General features: G+C 39.1%; 1 protein-coding gene across 2 annotated transcripts in view; it reads left to right on the top strand.

Moving 5' to 3' along the window:
- Nucleotides 1-13,224: 13,224 nt before the first annotated feature.
- The window catches only part of Ced-12 (engulfment and cell motility Ced-12), a 34,446-nt gene continuing 23,736 nt past the window's right edge, over nucleotides 13,225-23,934 (top strand). Inside the window, exon 1 of one of the 2 annotated variants that reach the window (XM_089091946.1) lies at nucleotides 13,225-13,239. The gene's annotated coding sequence lies outside the window, so the exon portion shown is untranslated. The other variant, XM_089091945.1, reaches the window with a different exon arrangement.

Below are 23,934 nucleotides of genomic sequence, written 5' to 3'. Positions count from 1 at the left end.
ACACAGAGAAGATAGGACAAACACAAGGAAACAACACACACAAAGACGACACACACAGAGAGACGAAACAAACACACAGACGACACACACGCAGAGACGAAACACACACAAAGACAACACACTCAGAGACGACACACACACAGAGGTGACACACACAGAGAGACGACAAACACAGAAACGACACACACACACAGACGACACACACAAAGAGACGACAGACACACATAGACACGACCTACACACTGAGAAATGACACACACACAAAGACGACACACACACAAAGACGACACACACAGAGACGACAAACACAAAGAGATTACACAAACACAGAGATGACACACACACAGTCGATTTAAACACAGAGACGACACACACACAGACACGACACACACAGACACGACACACACACAGACGACACACACACAGAGACGAAACACACACAGAGAGGACACACACACACAAAGACGACACAAACACAGAGACGACACACACACAGAGAAGACACACACACAGAGACGACAAACACACACACGGAGACGACACACACAGAGACGACACACAAATAGGTACGACACACACACAGAGACGAAACACACACAGAGACGAAACACACACAGAGAAGACAAACCCACAGAGATGACACACACACAAAGACGACACACACAAAGAGACCACACATACACAGAGACGACACACACACAGAGACGACACAAACACAGAGACGACACGCACACAGAAACGACATACACACAGAGAGACGACACAGACACAGGGATGACACATACATAGGGATGACACACACACACAGAGACCACAGACAAACCGAGACGAAAGACACACAGAGACGACACACACAGACACGAAACACACATAGAAACGACACACACACAGAGACGACACAAAATCAGAGACGACGATACACACACGCAGACGACACACACACAGAGAAACACACAAAGAGACGACAAAACACACAGAGAGACGACACACACACAGAGACGACACACACACACAGACGACACACAATGAGACGAAACACACACAGAAATCGTCAAACACACATAGATGACACACTGACGACACACACACAGAGACGACACACACACACAGAGACGACACACACACAGAAATGACACGCACACAGAGTTGACACACACACACAGAGACGACACACACACAGAGACGATACACACACAGAGACGACACACACACACAGACTACACACCCACAGAGACGACACACACAGAGACGACACACACACACAGAGACGACACTTTCATAGAGACGACACACACGCAGAGATGAAAAACACTAAACACACTAAACACATAAAGATACGACACACAGACAGAGACGACACACAAACATTGACGAAAGACACATACAGATATTACAGACAAACAGAGACCACACACAAAGAGACGACACACACACGGAAACGACACACACAGAGACGACACACAAACAGAGACGAGACACACACAGAGACGACACACTCAGAGAGGACACACACAGAGAGACGACACACAAAGAGGCAACAAATACACAGAAACAAAACACACACAGAGACGATACACATAGAGAGGCGACACACACACAGAGACGATATGACAAACACAAGGAAGCAACACACAAAAAGACGACACACACAGAGAGACGAAACAAACACACAGACAACACACACGCAGAGACTAAATACACACAAAGACCACACACTCAGACACGACACACACACAGAGGTGACACACACACAGAGACGACAAACACACAGACGACAAACAAACCGAGACGACACACACAAAGAGACAACCAACACACAGAGACGACACACACACACAGAGACGACACTTTCATAGAGACGACACACACGCAGAGATGAAAAACACTAAACACACTCAACACATAAAGATACGACACACAGACAGAGACGACACACAAACATTGACGAACGACACATACAGATATTACAGACAAACAGAGACCACACACAAAGAGACGACACACACACAGAGACGACACACACACGGAAACGACACACACAGAGACGACACACACACAGAAACGACACACACACAGAGACGACACACTCAGAGAGGACACACACACAGAGACGACACACACAGAGTGGCACCAAACACACAGAAACGAAACACACACAGAGACGATACACACAGAGAGGCGACACACACACAGAGGCGACACACACACAGAGACGACACACTCACACAGAGACGATATGACAAACACAAGGAAACAACACACACAAAGACGACACACACAGAGAGACGAAACAAACACAGAGACGACACACACGCAGACACTAAATACACACAAAGACAACACACACAGAGACGACACACACACACAGGCCACACACAAACATAGACGACAAACACAGAGACGACACACAAAAAGAGACAACACACACAAAGAGACGACACACACACAGACACGACACACACTGAGAGACGACACACACACAAAGACGACACACACAGAGACGACAAACACAAAGAGATTACACAAACACAGAGATGACAAACACACAGTCGATTTAAACACAGAGACGACACACACACAGACACGACACACACACACACAGACGACACACACAGACACGACACACACACAGACGACACACACACACAAAGACGACACAAACACAGAGACGACACACACACATAGACGACATACACAAAGAGACGATGACACACACACAGAGACGACACACACACAGAGACGACACTCACATAGAGACGAAAAACACACACAGACGACACACACACACAGAGACGACACACACATAGAGAAGACACACACACAGAGACTACAAACACACAGAGACGACACACACAGAGAAGACACACAAACAGGAACGACACAGAAACAGAGACGGCAAACACACACAGAGACCAGACAAAGATGCAGACGAAATACGCAAAGAGACGACACACACACAAAGACGATACCAACAAACAGATGTCTCTTACACACAGGCTACACAGAAAAACAGACGAAAAAAACATACAGAGGACACACACACAGAGACGACAAACACACAGAGAGACGACACAGACACAGTGATGACACATACATAGGGATGACACACACACACAGAGACGACACACAGACAGAGACGACAGACACACAGAGACTACACACACAGAGACGAAACACAGATATAGACGACACACACACAGAGACGACACAAAAACACAGACGACGATACACACAAGCAGACGACACACACACACAGAGAAACATCCAAAGAGACGACAAAACACACAGAGAGACCACACACACACAGAGACGACACACACACACAGACGACACACAATGAGACGAACCACACACAGAAATCGTCAAACACACAGAGATGACACACTGACGACACACACACAGAGACGACACACACACACAGAGACGACCCACACACAGAAATGACACGCTCACAGAGTTGACACACACACACAGAGACGACACACACACAGAGACGATACACACACAGAGACGACACACACATACAGAATACACACCAACCGAGACGACACACACAGAGACGACACACACACACAGAGACGACACTTTCATAGAGACGACACACACGCAGAGATGAAAAACACTAAACACACTAAACACATAAAGATACGACACACAGACAGAGACGACACACAAACATTGACGAAAGACACATACAGATATTACAGACAAACAGAGACCACACACAAAGAGACGACACACACAAAGAGACGACACACACACTGAGACGACACAAACAGAGACAACACACACACAGAAACGACACACACACAGAGAAGACACACTCAGAGACGACACACACACAGAGAAGACACACACACAGTGGCAACAAACACACAGAAACGAAAAACACAAAGAGACTATACACACAGAGAGGCGACACACACACAGAGACGACACACTCACACAGAGACGATATGACAAACACAAGGCAACAACACACAAAAAGACGACACACACAGAGAGGCGAAACAAACACAGAGACGACACACACGCAGAGGCGAAACACACACAGAGACAACACACACAGAGACGACACACAAACTGAGATGACTCACACAAAGAGACGACAAACACACAGACGACACACAAACAGAGACAACCTACACAAAGAGACGAAAGACACACAGAGACGACACACACTGAGAGACGACACCCACACAAAGACGACACACACAGAGACGAAACACACACAGAGATGACACACACACAGAGATGACAAACACACAGTCGATTTAAACAAAGAGAAGAAACACACACAGAGCCGACCAACACACACAGACGACACACACAGAGACGACACACACACACACGACACACACACAGACACTATACACACACACAGACGACAAACACACACAAAGACGACACAAACACAGAGACGACACACACACATAGACGACATACACAAAGAGACGATGATACACACACAGAGACGACACACACACAGAGACGACACGCACATAGAGACGAAATACACACACAGACGACACACACACACAGAGACGACACACACAGAGAGAAGACTCACACACAGAGGCTAGAAACACACACAGAGACGACAAACACACAAACACAGAATAGGCACACACACACAGAGACGACAAACACACACAGAGACGACAAACACACACAGAGTCGACAAACACAAACACAAGCGACAAAAACAAACAGACACGACAAACACACACAGAAACCACACACACACAGAGAAGCCAAACACACACAGAGCAGACACACACACAAAGATGATACACACAAAGAGACGACACATACACAGAGGCGACACACACACAGAGACGACACACACACAGAGACGACACGCACACAGAAACGACATACACACAGAGAGACGACACAGACACAGGGATGACACATACATAGGGATGACACACACACACAGAGACGACAGACAAACCGAGACGACAGACACACAGAGACGACTTACACACAGAAACGAAACACACACAGAAACGACACACACACAGAGACGACACAAAATCAGAGACGACGATACACACACGCAGACGACACACACACAGAGAAACATACAAAGAGACGACAAAACACACAGAGAGACGACACACACACAGAGACGATACACACACAGTGAAGACGCACACACAGAAACAAAACACACACACACACAGACGACATACACACAGAGACGACACAAAAAAAGAGACGACACACACGCAAAGACTACACACACGCAGAGGTGACACACATACGTAGACGACACACATTGAGACGACACAAACACAGAGACGACACAGACACAGAGACGACACACAGACAGAGACAATACTCACACAGACGACACACACACAGAGACAACACACACACAGAGACGACACCCACACAGAGACGATACACAAACAGAGACGAAACACACATACAGATATTACGCACACACAGAGATGAAATACATACAGAGACGACACACACACAGAGACGACAAACACACAGGGAGGACACAAAGACACAGATTGTCAACACAGAGAGACGACAAAGACCCAGAGACGAAAAACAAACAGAGACGACACACAAACAGAGACGACACACACACGGAGATGACACACAAACAGAGACGACACACCCACAGAGACGACACACATACAGAGACGACACACACACAGAGACGACTTACACACAGAGACGACTTACACACAGAGACGACACACATACACACAGACGACACACAAACATAGACGATACACACACAGAGAGACGACACATACAGAGAGAAAACACACACGCACAGAAACGACACATACACTGAGACGACACACACACACACAGACGACAAACACACACAGAGACGACACACACACAGAAACAAATCACACACAGATACGATACACACACAGAAAGGCGACAAACACACAGAGAAGAAACACACATACAGATATTACACACACACACACACAGAGAGAGAGATGACACACGCAGAGACGAAACACATAGAGACGACACACACACAGAGACAACACACAGACAGAGACGACACACACAGAGAGACAACACACACACATAAACGAAACATACAGAGACGACACACACACAGAAACAGCACACAAATAGAGACGATACACACACAGAGACGACACACACATAGAGACGACACAAACACAGAGACGACACACACACAGAGCAGAGACGACACACTCAGAGACCACACACGCAGAGGCAACACACACACAGAAATGACACACACACAGAGACGACACATACTGAGAGGCGACACCCAGTTGGTTCCAGGATGAGAACTTGAGAGAAACTTTACAAGACCCATTGAATAATAAACTGGAGAGCTTAAAATTTGACAATGTATAAGATGGATATTTTGGGAAAACAATTTGTGAAGCTGCTGATAGCGTCTTAAGGAATAAAGTTAGGAACCCAGCTAAGAATATTAGTGAAAACGCTTTTTGTTTAAGAGAGAGGAGAAGGGGCTTGTACAAGAATTATATGAGTGATAGATCATATGAACAAAACGACTCTAAATTATGTTAATATTTTAACATTAAAATATTAGCTAAGGAGGTTAGAAGTGGAGGCCATGGATAAAATTACCAAGGATCTGGAATATACAGCTAGACGGCATAATAGTAAAATATTGTGCTAGTATGTTAATAAATTCTGAGGAAGTAGTAAATTCGGATTTGTCCCAGTCATTCAGATGAGGGTAACAACTGTAAGTAAGGAGCGATGTGGCTCAAAAGTAACTGAAATTCTAAATAACGGAATTTTGATATGAAAAGATAAATCAAAGAATTGGCTTATTATGTTGATTCCAAATATATAAGATTCATAAGTTTAGTTTTACGTATTAAAAGCTACGAACCCAAGAAAATTCGCTTGATGCTTGAAAACGGAGGAAACACCGTTTAAAAGAAAATGAATGTTAATTGGAATCTCACCATCACATTCAGCATATCTGATAACCCTAATTTAGAAATTTCAAGGTTCCGCCTGCAAAAAAGTGGAATTTTGTATTGTTTGCCAGAAGATGGATCACGTTCGCGTGTTTATTTGTTTTTGTTTTTTCCAAGGGGTGATTGCATTGAAGCGTCAGTCCTAGATTATCGAGCAAGAGCTCATTCAAAAGAAAATTCAAAGTTTTAGTGCCCTTTTTGAGTGACCTAAATGATTTGAGGGCAACTGGCCCCCCTCTCGCCACCTTTTTTTCTAAAATTCATCCTATCAAAGTTCTGAGATAGCTATTTTGTTCAACATAGTTGAAAATCCCAGTAACTTTGTCTTTGAGGATAATATAACCCCTCGTAGTCCCTGGGAAAACGTTTGTAAGTCAGGAACTTTCCCATTGTTGACGTATGGTATTTCTTATTGGAAAGTATGCGGACATTTTTCGAAGAGGAGAAGAATTTTCTACTGAGGGGTTTTCTACGTGGATAATTTTCCGCGGGGAGATCTTTTTTGGGGGCGTTTACTATCCAAGAGAGATTTTTACGCTGAGGGATTTATCCAAGATTCCTATACAAAATTATTTTTGTTAGTCTTACTTTCTCTTTTCCAACACAATTTTACATGTCGAGATATTAAGGCGAATTGTCCGGGGAAAATATTTAGGCTACCGGGTTGGAATTATCTAGAGTATCTTTCCGTAAAATGTTTCATATTTTATTGGCTGTTGGAAAGCCTACAGGTATTTTCTCAAGGGAAGTGTTTTCGGTGGGGGAGTGGCCATTTTATACCGGGTGCATGGGGATGGTAGTTTTTGGAGGGAAATTTTCCAGAGGAAATTTTACATGGTAGGAAACTTTGCCATAGTTAAATACACGAATTCCGTTTTAATTTTATATTTACAGTGAGCCCAATTCAAACCTGCATTAGTTGAAAAACGTTGATAAATTAAATATAAAAAAAATTTTTAACTGAAAGTAACGAGCGACATTAAAACTAAAAACGAACAGAAATTATTCCGCATGTGATAGGGGCTCTCCCCTCCTCAACACCTCGCTCCTTACGCTAAATGTTTGACTCTCCGTCACAACTCTTTTGTTTAAAGTAACAAAAAAACTTTAGTGTAAAGACCCGGGCGTTTAGAAAGGGACATCCCCTTTCATATACTGAATAATTTCTGTTAGTTTTAAGTTTTAAAGTCGCTTCTAACTTTCAGTTTAAAAAAGTGTGTTTTTTTGTTTAATTAAAGATCGGAATGCAGCCACAATTAGTGATAAGGAAAGAGATAAAAAGAGATGGGCAGAACATTTTCAAAATGTGCTAGACAGAGATAGAGTTGCAGGAAAAGATATAGAGGAAAATGAAAAGTCTGGGATACTTTAGCTATGAAGGAAGATTTGTTTTGTGAGGAAGTATTAGCGACAGTACTAAAAGGAATAAAAAACAATAAGGCCCTGTGTGCTGATAGTAGGGTAAATGTGGTTTTTAAATATGGTGGGTCTGAGGTTAGAAATATGCTACTGAAGATCATGAATATGATTTTGAAAAAAGGGGAAATACCTAGCAATCTCAGGGAAACCCTAATTAAACCCATATATAAGAAAGGTGACCAAATTGAGCGTGATAGTTATTGAGGCATTAGCCTGGTCTTGATAGGTTAATAGGCATTATATGCTATCCTATCAACCATATCCTATCCCTATATCCTTATATCCTATCAACCATGATAGGTTGATAGGCATTATATGATAGGCATTACTTAGTAATATTATACTTTTGGACTGAGAGGTTTTGTGGACAAAATTATAAGAGAAGAACCATGCAGTTTTAAAAAGGGTAGTGGATGCGTCAACAAAATTTTCACTCTTAGGTCAATAATTAAGAAAAACCTGAGTTATCAAACACCTTTGGTCCTTGGTTTAATAGCTTATGAGCAAACGATCGATTCTAATGCTAGAAGAGCCTTAGCAAAGGTCTTATCCTTGTATGGTTTACTCACTGAATATAAACAATATACAATAGAATCATACCCTATCACAACCATTATACAAAGCCTTTCCGAGATGCAAGTGCTCCAGAGAGCATTTAAACAAGCAGAAACATAAGCGACATTAGATTTTTTCACGATTAGACAGGTCAGATTTCTCTTGAACACAAAACTTGGCTTCACCTTTGTAACACTAAATTTTAAAGAATCTAATTTTAAATTAATTTATTCCAATGCATACATAAAATTGGTAATTACTACTACAATGTTAGAATTAGATGTTTTTAGAAATTAAAAGTAGGTTTCGAAGTTTCAAGTTGGTTTCAAAGGCATTTAGAGTAAGTTTCTGCGAAAATACGTGTTCCAAGGTAATATACACTAAACTGTTGATGGACGAGGAAGGACGAGGACATAAGCAAACTATTATTTATATACTGTAGGTATACCAGACAAATACGTTGAAGTAATTAGTGCTATGTACAAGAATAACACGTCTGCGGTTAAGATAGGAAATTAGGTTAGCAGCTTGTTCTGTATTAAATCAAAAGTTAAGCAGGGTTGTGTTCTACTCCCCTTTATATGGAACATTTTGATAGACGGAGCACAGGAAAGGCAATAGGATAACAAAGAATCAAATAAGGAGTGAAAAATTTCATGTACTTAGATTATGCTGATGATTTAAGAATCCTAGATGAAGTAGGAGCAAAATGAATGAACATTTAGAGGTCTTGCGAGTTCAGGGCGCTAGAATAAGTTCGAAAATTAATGTTGAAGACTAAGTTGCTAAGGTTAAGAACGAGTGAAGATGAAAAGGTGACGTTGGATAACAAAAACATTGATCAGGTGGAAATATTAGCTTACCTTGGTGATATTATAGGTAAAGACTGTGGGAGCAGTGAAGATAATAAAAGTGATATAGCCAATGTTCCGGGTGTTTCTTCAAAATTGAAAAAGATTTAGATTGAATAGGAAGATAAGTCTGCAAATCAAGATTAGAATATTGGGAGCTACTTTAATAACAATAGTCTTATGTGGTTCTGAAGCATTGGCGCTCAGAAAAGCGGATGAAAATTTACTAGAAGTTTTTCAGAGAAATTGCCTACGTATTGTTCTGAATACCCAGCTCACTGACCATATTTCAAACAGTAGGCTGTGAGAAAAAGAATGATCCAATCCTGTTTTATAGGGCTATAATAAGAGAAAGGTTGAGATGGCTAGGGCACATTCTGTGGATGAAGGATGACAGATTGCCGAAGATTGTCCTTTCCGACCAACCGCCTAGGGATAAACGGAAAGCAGGTGGCCCGTGATTGGGGTGTAAGGATATCATCTAAAGAGGGAGGCTTTGAATAGATAGAAATAGAGAGAAGAGCGCGTAGTTGTGTTAGCCTCATATGGCATCGTGCTGCGGTGAGTTATTAGTAGTAATAGTAATAGTGGTAGGGTGTTTTTCAAAGTCGGAAAAAAGTTTGGAATATTAGGAAAATGTCTTTACAAATCAAGAAAAGAATTTTGGAAGCTGCAGTGATATGTGGTTTTAAAGCATTTGCACTCTCATAAGCGGAGGAAGATTTGTTAGATGTTTTCCAGGGAAAATGGTTTAAGGATTGTTTAGGCTATCTGACTGACTGACCGTATTTCAAATAGAAGGCTGTACGAAAACCGCGGTTCAATCCCGCTTTCTAGGGCTCTAATAAGATGAAGATTTAGATGGCTACGGCACGTTCTGTGGATGAAGGATGACAGATTGCCAAAGATTGTCCTTTTTGACCCACTATCTAGGGATAAACGGCAAGCAGTTCAACTATGGTTGGGGCGAGATGATATCGTAAAGTAAGATATAAGAAAAAATGGTAACTTCTTGAGAGAGTGTAAAAGAGGCACGCTTTCAATACATTGGGATGGAGGCGGCGCGTGCTTAGCTTTAATGGCTTCAGGCAGCTTGGCTCTGCGGTAAGTTAGTAGTAGTAATGTGGAAATCTATTCAATATAATGTAAAACTGTTCGAATTGCAGCTTAAATTAATTGTATTTTTTCAATTTTATTTTTAATTTTCTTTTTTTCTTTTTTTTTGGTTTGAGTGAGGTAAATTTGTTCAAAAGACTCATTATGCATCCTTATCTGTCGTTTGTATGTATACAGAAGAGAAGAAGAAGATTAAAAAACAAATAAACAAACAAAAATCAAGGAGGCACACTTGTGCCTCTTTAAAGAGGCAACCCACCACAATGTTAAGCGATTTCCGGTCCTATCGCTCGCAGAGAGACGGCGGTGATCATATTTTGTAGGCTAAGCTCAAACTAAGAAACATGCAAAATTTCATCCCCCTCCGACTTTATCTTAATGGGGGAAAGTGGGCTGGAAGTTTCGACCCTCTTACCACAGCCCCCCTTTAACGTTGTCCGATCTGGCTGAAATTTAGAGGATAAACTTTCCTGGGCCCTGGGAGCCTATTCTCAAAATTTCAGCTCAATCTGATCACTCCTTCCGTGTTTTCCAAAAACCAAACATAGCCACTTAATGTTCATCAAGTTATTTTTTTTATCAGCCACGCCTACAGGCCACAGTTGGCAACGGATCCGGGTGAATGAGGACTCATTCGAAGCGGAATTCGACCTGTTAGGGCCTTTTGATATTTTCAGACCGAAAAAAATTATCCCCCAAATTTACATTTACAAAAAACCTCGTTTTTCTATAAAAGCTCATGTTAAATTTTCCCACTACAGCCCCCCTTTAACATTATCCGATCGGGCTAAAATTTACAAGATATTTTTTCCTAGAGCCTGGGAGCTTATCCTCAAAATTTCAGCTCAATCCGATCACTTCTTCCCTGTTTTCCAAAAATCAAATATAACCACTTAATGTTCATCAAGTTATTTTTTTTATCAGCCACGCCTACAGGCCACAGTAGGCAACGGATCCGGGTGAATGAGGACTCATTCGAAGCGGAATTCAACCTCTTAGGGCCTTTTGATATTTTCTGACCGAAAAAATTATCCCCCCAAATTTACATTTACGAAAAACCTCGTTTTCCTATAAGAGCCCATGTTAATTTTCGAAATTCCTAAAAGCATTGTATTTCATTATTAAATTAGATCAAAATAGTCCTCTTAACCTAACAAGACCGACTGCAAGCTTCCGAAAGTTCTAGCTCTTTCCCAGAAGTTTTTTTTTGTCGAAAAACGGAAATCCTACTTTGTATTTGCTTGCGTCGAAAATAGATTGCAGAGACTAAAAATAATTTAACAAGAGTCTCTGATATAACAGTGGTCACAATTCCAGTCTGTCATTCGGAAGACCCAGGTTCGATTACCCGTCAGAGTAAATTTTTTATATATTGAATTTAAAGTTGTGTCTCTTAAATTTAAAGTTTAAAAAAGAAACTCAGCTTCTTTTCTAAATCTAATCTATCAAATCCTTCGGCTCAACAGGCGTCTCCATAAGAATATCACAGTCGGCCTTCAGCTTACAAGTAAGTCTCCACTGCTTTGATAACATGCCGTATATCCGCTTGCTCGAGGAAAAGTTGAAAAAAGAAAATCTTACTGTGCATTTAATTTGAGTATTCAGGAATTGAAAGTCTTAACACAAGAATCTTCAAAAGCGGGGGGTTTGGGGGCGGCAGCCCCCCAACTTTAACTACTGACACGATCAGCTAACAGTTAGTCAAGTAATAATAAGTAATAAACTGTACAAATCGTGTAAAAATTATTTGAAAAAAAAACACGTTTTCTAAAGAGTTAATGAGGCTGAGTCACAAGTTCGAACCTTAAAACGTACAGGGATTAGGAGGTACAGTTGGGGGGCTGCCGCCCCCAAACCTCCCGCTTTTACAGCCTCTTTTGTTAAGGTTTTTTAAGTCCAGTAGCCTGCAATCAGTTGGTCGTACCAAGTTCATCACATTATACCTTGTTATCGGTTAGGGAAAAATCTCCTGTAAAAAATCCAGCAAACAGGCTCAGAACTGTTTCTAATCAAAGAGATGCAATAGGATGTTCTTACGGTAAAAAATTCAAGCTGACTTCGTTCGTGTTGAAAAGCATTTCTTTGCAAGGGAAAAAGCGGGGGTTTAGGGGGGCGGTAGACCCCCAACATAAAAATCTTAACAAAAGAGGCTGCAAAAGCGGGGGGTTTGGGGGGTGGTAGCCCCCCAACTGTACCTCCTAATCCCTGTTGTTTTAAGGTTCGAACTTGTGACTCAGTCTCTTTAACTCTTTAGAAAACGTTTTTTTTTCAAATAATACCAAAAGAAGAAGAATATTAAAAAGAATTGTGTTAGAGAATTTGTAAGTTTTGTGAAAAAAGGACTAAGTGAAGTTTTTTTTTACTTTTGATTTAAATAAAGTGGGGAATTTATCTCAACCATGATCCCAATGAAATTACCCCCTAAGAAGGGATATACTGATAACCAAATCTTAGGCCCCATTACCAAGTAGGGTAAAAGACCTCTTTTTGGGAAAGACCAATTTTCTTTGGCATTCCAGAAAAATAGCAATGGGTTTTTGGACCACCCCTTTTTACTACAACATGAAGCAATGTGAGGGAAGTAACAAGAACCCCGCCTCAAATTTTCACCAATGATTTGTCAGCATAAATTGAAAATGTGGTCTGTTTTCAAAAGCAATTGAAAAGAAAATTAGGTAAAATTCTACTTTAGCTACTTTTGGCTATCTTGGAAAGGGGTTAGGTTAGGAAAATGAAACTTTCAGGGATAGGTCCACAGGCTAAAGTATGTCCAGGGAAGGCATTTTGGAGTCCCCTATCTCCACTCCTTCTCCCTCTAGAGGGTCCTGACCTCTGATGACCTTTAAAAATCTGTGTGTTATAAAACTGAAACCTAGTACAATAGATCTTCTGCTTAAAATGCAGTCCAACAAAATTGTTTTCAGCCTCACAACTTTGCTCAATCATGATTTATAGAGTTTTAAAGATACGCAAATACATTTCCAAAATTTTGATAATTAACATTGATATGGCTAAAAATACTACTCAAATAACAGAAATTGCATTTTCAGAACTAAAGCCAGAGAAAAAGAATCTTATAACTGAAAATTAAGGTAAAATGTTGTTTTGTCAAAATTTCAATAGGTATAGGACCTGTCATGTAGGCAAATTTCAGGATCCTCTAGAGGGAGAAGGAGAGGAGATAATTACTTCAAAATACCTTCCCAGGACATATTTTAGCCTGTAGACCCATCCCTGAAAGTTTCATTTTCCTAACCTCACCCCTTTCCAGGATAGGTAAAAGTAACTAAAGTAGAATTTTACCGATCTTCAGACTATTTTGAAAAAATACGTTTATTTTTATTTTGATTGGATGTATTTGGGGGGGGGGGGGTGTCGGTTAAGAGGGAAAGGCTGATTGTCCTGTGATTACCTTTGATTCTTCAAAATTGAACTTGAACTTTCAATTTTCAATTGAATGAGCCTCCTTCATAGTTTTTACAATCATCCCGTCTATAAAAACCTTATATTTTAACAATTTGTAACTTGCAATAACATTCAGATTGCTGATACAGGTGTATCAGCAATTTTTTTTTAAACAGCTTAGAGTATCAAGATGAAACTTCTGGGTCATCTACCTGCTACTACTGCTATTAATACTGCTACTACTACTACTAATTCAACACTATTATTACTTCTATTGCTCCTACTATGACCTCTGCTGCTATTAAACTACCACAATTAAGGCTATGCATATCAAGTTGAAAATTTGACAGATTAAGGTATTTGAGGTGCAACTTGAACTAAATCAAAAGACACTATGTGTATGCAGATTTTCAAAATGACATATCCCAAAAAGAAATTTGTGTATTAAGTTGGAACTTTCAGAGAGTGCTTAAAAGGAAAGTCAGTTCACCAAAAGGAAATATGTGCAGGCTCAGGTCTGGATTTACCACTAGGTCCCTAGGCCCAGATCTAGAAGCTCATAATGCTAGCAGGAGCAATAAATTATCCCTGAGTAATTTTTTTCCTGGCAAAAACTGGACTGATGTGATTTATTGTTGTCAGGTGCACTCTGCTGCCACTCTGCCTATTCACAGAAAAGTGACTTTAAAACAACACAGGAATTCCATGGTCACTTATAAACTGTCAGATGTCTCCCAAGAATGGTAGATGAGAGTTTGGTATTACCCCTCTCTTTCATCACTTTTTGCTCATCAGTTGTGTTCTGTTAACACACAGTTTCATGGTTACACACAGTTACAGTTACATGGGGGGTCAATTACACAGGGGTTTAGTTAAATGGGGTTGAGTTGCACAAGGATTCAGTTAAAGGGGGTTCAGTTTCACAGGGGTTCGGTTATATGGGGGTTCAGTTGCACAGAGTTAAGTTACAGGGGGTTCAGTTACATAGGGGATTAATTAAATAGGGTTGAGTTGAACAAGGGTTCAGTTAAAGGGGGTTCAATAGCATGAGGGTTCAGTTGCACAAGAGTTCAGTTGCACAGGAGTTTGGTTTTACAGGGGCTCAGTTGCATGGGGTTTTGGTTATACGGGGTTTCATTTGCAGGGGCTCAGTTGCTTGGGGTTCTGTTACAATGGAACCCTGGCAAATAGATAGAGGAATTCCTCACCAACTTTACCAATATTGTACTAGTGACTCCTAGACATCTAAATGCCTACTTCAGTAAAAGAAGTGGGAGCTATTCAACTATTGGTCTTCAATTAATCTCATCAAATCTAATAAATAAAATTACTGTCAATAGAATTGACAACCTCCTAAGCAACCATTTTGCCATATGCACAAAGATTGGCGACCCAGCCATCATTGATAACTTCATTCCCCATTATGTGTGCCAAAAAAACAGATTGGCCAAATTTCTCCCATATTCTCTCAGACCATGACTACTCTTCACTATCCACTGGCCAAAATCAGCTCTCTGAAAATCTCACATCAATACTTCTTGATGTTGCAAAACTTACCATACCCTAGTCCCAATGCCCAAAAACATTGAAGAATAATAAACCCCCTAATCCATGGTGGACAGCCTTTTGCCAATAAGCTTGGCCTCAATAAAAGGAATGCCATCAGATCCTTTAAGAGAAATCCATCCACTGGAAAATATATAGCAAAACTACATGTAGAGGCAAAACTTACAAGAACAATCAAACGTGCAAAAGAACAGGCATTCAAAAACTTTCTCCTATCAGTTTCCCATGAAACACGAGAGTCAAAGATTCATAAATTTCTAGAAAAGATGCATGGCAGATTCTCCACACAGAACCCCTTCCATTATCAGCTAACTCTAAATGGTCAGCAGCTGGAAACCAACAAAGAAAAAGCTGAATTTTTTGCAGATTTTTTTGAGAAGAAATTCAAAAACACCTCTCATAGTTCACCTCAGATCAGCCTAACACCCCATTTTGACTTGCCTGAGTCCCAGTATCTACTCCAAAATTTTACAATGATTGAGCTAGATAAAGCAATCAATTCAATTAAACCTAAAACATCTTGTAACCATGACCAGATCCATCCATCTTTGCTCTGACACCTTCCAATTGAGTTTAAAAAAGCACTTTTGTCTCTCATCAACAATGCTTGGAGAAATTCCTTCTTCCCATCCACTTGGAAAGCTTCACTTATCATCCCTATATCAAACCAAAATAAACCCAAAGATGACCCCAACTCTTTCAGACCCATTATGATTACCCCAGTTCTGGGAAAATTATATGAGAAGATAATTCACTCCCAATTGTATTGGTTTGCTGAGTCTAACCACCTCATCCCACATACCCAAACAGCCTTTAGGAAATATCATTCTTCCGTTGACACATTTGTTTGCTTAACTGTATTGGGACAAAAAACCAAAATTTAGCGTAAAGAGTGATGCATTGAAAAGGGGGGCATCCTCCCTCATTTAGTGGATAATTTCTGTTTGTATTAATTTTTAATTTTGCTCCTTACTTTTAGTTGGAAAACATAGTTTTTTATTTAATCTCTGTTCGTTTTCAAATAATATAGGAAGATCCACCTTCTCTCCATGTAAAATTCCCTCCTTCTGCGTAAGATCCCCCTTCCTCTAGACAATTCTATCCCTGCTTAAGACTCCACCCAAAAGATTACTTGCGAACAATTCCGCCTGAATTTTTTAGCCTACTTTCATTTGAAAAAAGACTTCGTTTTTTTAAATTTCAAATCATGCCAGAAATCCTCCCTCTGTGAAAATTTTTTTCTGGTAATTCTCCCCTCCCAGTATCCCAATGGAAAGTTTCTCCTGCAGAAAATACCCTCACTGGTGAATTTCTCCCGCTGAAAATCCCCCCCCTCAGAAAAATGTACTAGGGAATTTCATTTCCATTGAAAATTTACCAAGGGGAATTTCTCCGGAATATCTCCACATGTAAAATTGAATTGACAAAGAGAAAGTAAGTCAAATAAAGAGAATTTTGTATAGGTATTGTGGTAAATTCCCTGTCTAACAAATAAACACGCACCTGGCAAAAAAATATAAATTCCATATTTTTGCAGATGGAAGCTAGAAGCCTTTACAATGGGTCAGGCATGAGCCTGACCCATGCGGCTACTGGTGAAGCTTGTCTTGCATTGACTACTGAAATTTCGTCGTGTGATCCCCACAAACTAACTCGATTCTGTAGGGGCTGAAGCACATGGACTGTTACGGCACTTGCATTTATTGATAAAGATTCCAGCAAGGCCAAATCCTTGTCTCTTGCTATTTTACTCTCAACTTGGACAAAATCATCCGAGGATATATACAGTTCCTAGAAACGCGGGTTAAGGTGTGTAGAAATTGTGACGAGTTTGATCTGAACAAGGCCTAGAAGGTATTTTATCTACTCAAGCCTTTCGGAGGTCCTCAGCATTATTTGAGAGTCCATCCTCACTAAACGTAGTTTGACTTTGAAAACATGCTACGCCAACTTATGGATACAGCTATATATGCTGTGTATCAGTGTGTATGTCTTCTTCTATTTCAGCAGACGGGCTTTTCAGTCGAGACTATTCGAACCTTTTCATTTTGCTTCACTCTGTGTGCTGAACAGAGCTACTGACTTCGTTGCCTCTTATTTAATGGATATCCTCAGATTTCTTTCAGTAAATCTTTTGACTCTAAGAGTTGAAATATAAGAAGATAGATATTGACTTCTGTGCTCTGAGGGCAGGTATAGTCAGCTAGACTCTTGGCTGATAGTGAGATTTTGTGGCGTTTGAAGGCTGCAGACGTCAGCATAGTACATTCAAATAGGCAATGGTCAATTGTCTCATTATGAATATTACAATACCTGCAAAGAAGGGAAGAGGAAACTGAGCCGCTTGAATTAGCGAACTGATAAGAGAATGCCAGGAAATTTAGCCCATTTGAGCCAGAACAAATTCTATGATAAATTTTAGAAAAATCCTTGTTGGGAAAGGGAGGTAAAATTGGATTATTTCTTATTAACCATAACCTTTGATAATCTCCGGCGGTAAATATCTCTAATAGAGATTGGTCTCCCACTTGGCTCGTCAATATTTATAGCATTTTTTGCTATTTCATCTGCCTGATGGTAAGTTCTTATGCCTTTTGTAGCTAAATTATCAATAATACTAAGACAATGATAAGTGTCAATATCCAACTTATACTGAGGAGTTGAAGAAGTATGAGTCGATGGATTTAAGACATTATTCTTCTTCTTCTCAGTCATTTGCGAAACAATTTTCTGCTAGAAGTTCACCAGTAGATATCAGAAAAAACGAAAAATATTCGAGAATTTTGCTTTCAATCTCAATATTTACATTTCAATATTCGATGTCGATATTTGGTCCAATATATTGACATATCGAATTCGATATCCAAAATTGTCCACCAACTATTTTCTCTACTCAAAACGAAGAAATCTTTCTGGGGCTGCCAGATATTGCTCTGAAGCATCTTAGCGTATATGCTATTTACAAGTGTGTCAAGCAAACCAGCATTTTTGATCACCGATTATTTCACGCGAAAGCAGTATGCCAGGATAATGTGTTAAACGCTGTAAAAATCGTATTTTTTAAGCGATAAGCATTAAAGTGGTGTTCACATGCGTGTTTAGCTAGAATCCCATGTCTAGACATGTTTCCGGACAGACATCAATGTCTAGACAACTACCTTTCACAAGTAAAGTTTGTGCTTGGCTAGACAAGTTACAGCTAAGTATCCAGTTCTTGACCCTATAACTCAAAGTCTTGGATTTTTGATTACAGTCAATCAGATTGCGTCACGTTCCACTATTTTCATCATCTATGTTTACATTTTTAAACTGAAATTTTTTTCTCATTAACTGTTTCTTTTCATTTAAGGCAAATATACAACACCAGACATAATAGTGAAGCACACTAAGGCAATTGTTTGGCTTGTCTCATCCATTATCTTCTGACAGTAAAAATTGGGATTGCAATTTTGAAAGTTTCGCCCGCATAAGCTCTGTTGATTGGCTAGAAATGACAACTGTAATCTATTTGAAACTAAATTTGTAGTTTTAGCTATCCACTGACTTCTTGTGAATCGTAATTTTCTAGACATTGATTTCTGGCCAGACACGTGTCTAGACATGAGATTCTAGCTAGACACGCATGTGAATGCTACTTAAGGCTTGAACAAATGATGCTATTATTAACTTCTTGATGATAAACTAAAAATTATCACTTAAAATTTCTATAAGCTTAGTGCAAAAGCTTATTTCTCTTCCCATCACCCTCCTTCTGTTAAAAGAGGGGTAATAATCTCTTTAGTCGACCGAGTTTTAAAAATTTGTTCCCGTAATCATATAAATTCTGAATTAAATTATGTCAAGGATATTCTTTTCTGCAATGGTTACCTAATCAAACTCATTGAAAATATAATAGTTAAAAGATTAAAAAAGATAAAAGAACAAAATAGGGAGCTTGTCCCCCTTGATTCAGTTACACCAGCAATTGAGAAAAAAACTTTCATTGTTTTACCATACATCCCGAAACTTGGCGATAAACTTGCAAGAATTTTAAAAAAACATAATCTCTCTGTTTCTTTCAAAACCGAACAAAAAGTTGAACACTTTTTTAACTCAGGAAAGGATAAAACAGACCCTGTACTGGGTAGTGGTGTCTACAGAATCCCGTGTTCTTGTGGAAAATTTTACATTGGTAGGATCCATCAACAACTAGGTGAACGTTTGCATGAGCACAAAATTTCAATAGATAAGTCCCTGAGATTAAAAAATAACAATGACAACTTTGACTCGGCATTGGCTTCGTATATTTTCGTAAATCCGACCCATCTAGTTCTGTTTGACGAGGCAACCTTAATATCAACTGTAAATGGCGTACCACAAACTTTTAAAGAGGTAATTGAGATAAAAAAAACATATAAACCAAAATTTAGCAATAAATAGAGATACTGGAGATATTTCATTAAGCCCAATTTACGACAGTTTAATCTTGAAGGACTCAATCAATATTTTCACCCGAAATAACGAAAAAGAACCTATTTGCATATCTAATGAAAACCGAAATTGTAGACCAGCTAAAACTATTGCAAGGCGAAAGATCCTTGCCCAATCATCTTGGTAAATTCATTTTCATTGATTCCTGCCTGGTTTTTATTCAGTGTCTGTTCTGTCTTTGTAGGGTAAACTTCGAAAGGTTAGAGTTTCGTGTTTTTTTTTCTTCTTTTTTTCTTTTTTGTTTAGCACTGAGGACGACTTGGCGGAGGTCCTTGTCGAAATATTTGCTTATACTTTGTCATTTTCATGATTAGCCACTGGCTGACAAAATCCTCGTTTTTTCACCCTTTTTGATTTTATTTTTCATTTTGTTACTTTCTCTCCTCTCTGAGTTTCATTTGTTAAGCTTAGTGCTAAAAAAAACCAGCTGTCTTCTGTTTTTGTTGATCTGTTCTGTTGCTGTTCTGTTTCATTCAAGCCCTTTATATTTTTTTCTGTATCTTCAGAAAAACACAGCAGTGCCCATGCTTGTTCCTGATGCTCTTACTATTATTTCTGATACTATGACTACTACTATTGATGTTGCTAAGGGTAGACCCAATTGGTAAAACTGTCAGGCAATGGTGAGGATGGTGTTGAACTGAATGAAAATACAATATGTACATGTGGGTTGTCAGAGGCCTGTATTAGCAATTTACCAGGAACGTCCTAGGTTATCAAGCTAAAATTTCCATTGCTACCAAAATTACTACCACTTTCGATACTACTTCTAGTGTTACTGCTGCTACTGTTGGATTAAACCAAAATAGTTTAAGTACATCCAGGTTTTAAGCATAGACCAGTTTATTGGGACAGGGATAGGGTAAAAGTAGAAACCTCCTGGGTAAACTTATTTTGCTTTAAAATGAAAATAAATATGCTGGTTGCCAATAAGACGTCTGTAAAGATTGTTGCTAGGCTTACGCAAGTTAGATATAAGTGTATTTCTCTTATTTAGTGTTTTATTACCTTAAGGGTATATTTTTGGTATTTAGTGCATGTTCCACTTCAAGGGTATAGTTGGGTATGTGTTGTTTTTAAGTACTTGTTTCTGCCTTCTTTTCTATTCAAGGTAGTGGGTCACCATGACCAAAAACCTGCCAGCCAATGAGAGGCTACTTTGAGGGGTCATGGAACCAGAATTCTATGCTTGGGCCTTGGAAGATAAGAAGGGGGAAAAGACAACTTGTGGAGAGTTCAGCTTTGAGAGCCAACAGTGACAAATGGTTAGAGGAACACCGCTGGGAGAGTTCGTGCAACCTCCACCTTTCTATAATATACGGTGCGCTGGGAGAGTTTAACAATAACCTCCACATCAACTGCCGTCGGAGAGTTCCAGTAACCTCCACTAGCCAACCATAGACGGCGAGCTTTTAGGATGCAGCAGCAACCTCCAAATCAACTGTGCCAGCCGGTGCAAGTTGACTATAGCTCGGATTCTCTACGGCTTCAAGAAGACTGTTCACGAGTTTACTCTAGTATTGTATTTTGTTCATTAGTTTATTAAAGTAGTTTTAGCAACATCTTCAGTAGATACGAATCCTGCCTATCACGCTACCCAAGGTCTTGTCCTCGTGGAGGCTTGATCACCCCCCACTGAGGACCAATAAGACGGTATTTCTTTAGAGAAATATACCATACATCACACGTCTCAGCAATATCTCAAGAATGGCTGGGGGTATCAAGTTGAAACTTTTAGGGCCACTAGTATTCCTAGTTGTGCTCTTACTTTTGGACTAATTGAAAACGGTGGAAGTACACTCAGGTTGTCAAAATAGCATAGATACAATGTCTTAGGAACATAATCCGGTATTAAGTTGTATTTTTCACGGAAAGTCGTGGTGTGTTATTCTAAATCAAAATATTCTATGGGTATCCAGATTTTCAAAAGGGTTTATCTTATTAAGTATTTTTGAAAAAAAATGTCCAACACATAAGACAAAATCTGAATTCTTCCAGAGAAAAATCAAAAAGTTTAAAAATATTACTTTCTTAAACAATTTAAAGGATTATATCAGTTAAAAATAAACAGAAATTAATTTTAAAAGATTTTGTCCACTTAAGAAGTTTGTTGAAGGAAAGTAAAAAGCTAATATTAAACCAAATATTAACAATAAATTTTTGAAAGATTTGGTCCACTTAAGAACTTTGTTGAAGGAAAGTAAAAAAGCTAACACTAAACCAAAGATGAACATAAATGAAGTAAAATAATTTTTCAAGCGTAAAACTACTATATATCACCATCAATAAGTAAATGAAACCCAAAACGAAAAGAAATTACAGTAAATAAGCGATTCTAACTCAAAAGCAGCAGAAACTTTGCTGGTGGTGAAAAAAAGCTTAGCACTTCAGATACTTGAATTATTAGATTGTATTAAAAAAGAATGTCTTCTCTGCATTTTCACTTAATGCACTTCAGTCTCTACGGGAGAGGGGAGGGTATATGTAGGGACACATCCAAAGGGGGGGGGGGGCAAATATCCAAGGTTTCGGCTCTACTTGCCGACGCCTTGGAACTTTGGTTGTCTTTGGCGTCTTGATTTAGCTGACGTGTCCACATTTGTTGGCATATTGGTTGATTTGGTTGGCACATTCTTTATATCACCTCTCAAAGCTTAAAACTCTAGCTTCGTCCTGAGGTGGATGTTTTTAAAAATTAGGCAGTATTTTCCCAAATTTTGTGTAATGATAAATTGCATTAAATCTCTTGACTTAAGAAAAAAGATTTATAGATTCGCCATCTACTACTTTTCACCATGACCTATAGGCTTTTCGAAATTTACTTCGATTTTTCAGAATTTTTGCTTATTTTAGACTTGACATGTTACATGAGTTAATTTTTTAAGTTTAATAATTTTTTAAGTTTAAGATTTTTTAAGTAAAATTTTTATTTTTTTAAGTTTTTAAAGTTCTTTAGATTCCATATAAAAGCATAAGCTTATAAAATTAACGATTAAAGAGTAAAAACAATGGAAAGAGCATAAGAATGTGTTTTGGGTGTATTTTATTTTCTTGTTACTATATAAATTAAAACAAAGAATTTTGTTGATTGTTATGACTCCAAGGGGGATTGGAGGATGGTAGTAAAAAAAAATCATGCATATTGTTAATGCAATGTTTTCTTTTCTTAATTGAAGCGTGTATTTTTTTTTGAAAAATTGTCCTAGATAACCCTAATAGGAAGCAAATATGAACCTAACGGACAGAGAATGTTAAAAAAAAAGAAGTAAAGTTGAATTGAAGTGCTGGGAAATAAGGAGGTTATTTGATACAATATTCAGTAATTTAAAGCTTAAATTAATTTAAAACAAGTTTAAAACAAACCAAGAATAATTTTAATTTAATATTTTCCTTTTTTCTTTAAGTATTCTTTAAGTATTTAAATTGTTTTAGATAACCCTAATGGGAGTGACCCCGAACGTTTGTCAGGTAGAAAAAAGTAAAAGCGGAACTGAAAAGAGCAGAAAAAAGTACAAACTGAAGACCATTAGTCCTGAGAAATGAGGCTATTTGAAAGAATAGGAAATAATTCGAAA

Source organism: Artemia sp. Qi Xiang Cuo, chromosome 7 (genome assembly GCF_049724085.1).
Source record: "Artemia sp. Qi Xiang Cuo chromosome 7, ASM4972408v1, whole genome shotgun sequence".
In the NCBI taxonomy this organism is placed as follows: domain Eukaryota; kingdom Metazoa; phylum Arthropoda; class Branchiopoda; order Anostraca; family Artemiidae; genus Artemia; species Artemia sp. Qi Xiang Cuo.
This window is presented reverse-complemented; position numbering and strand designations above follow the sequence as displayed.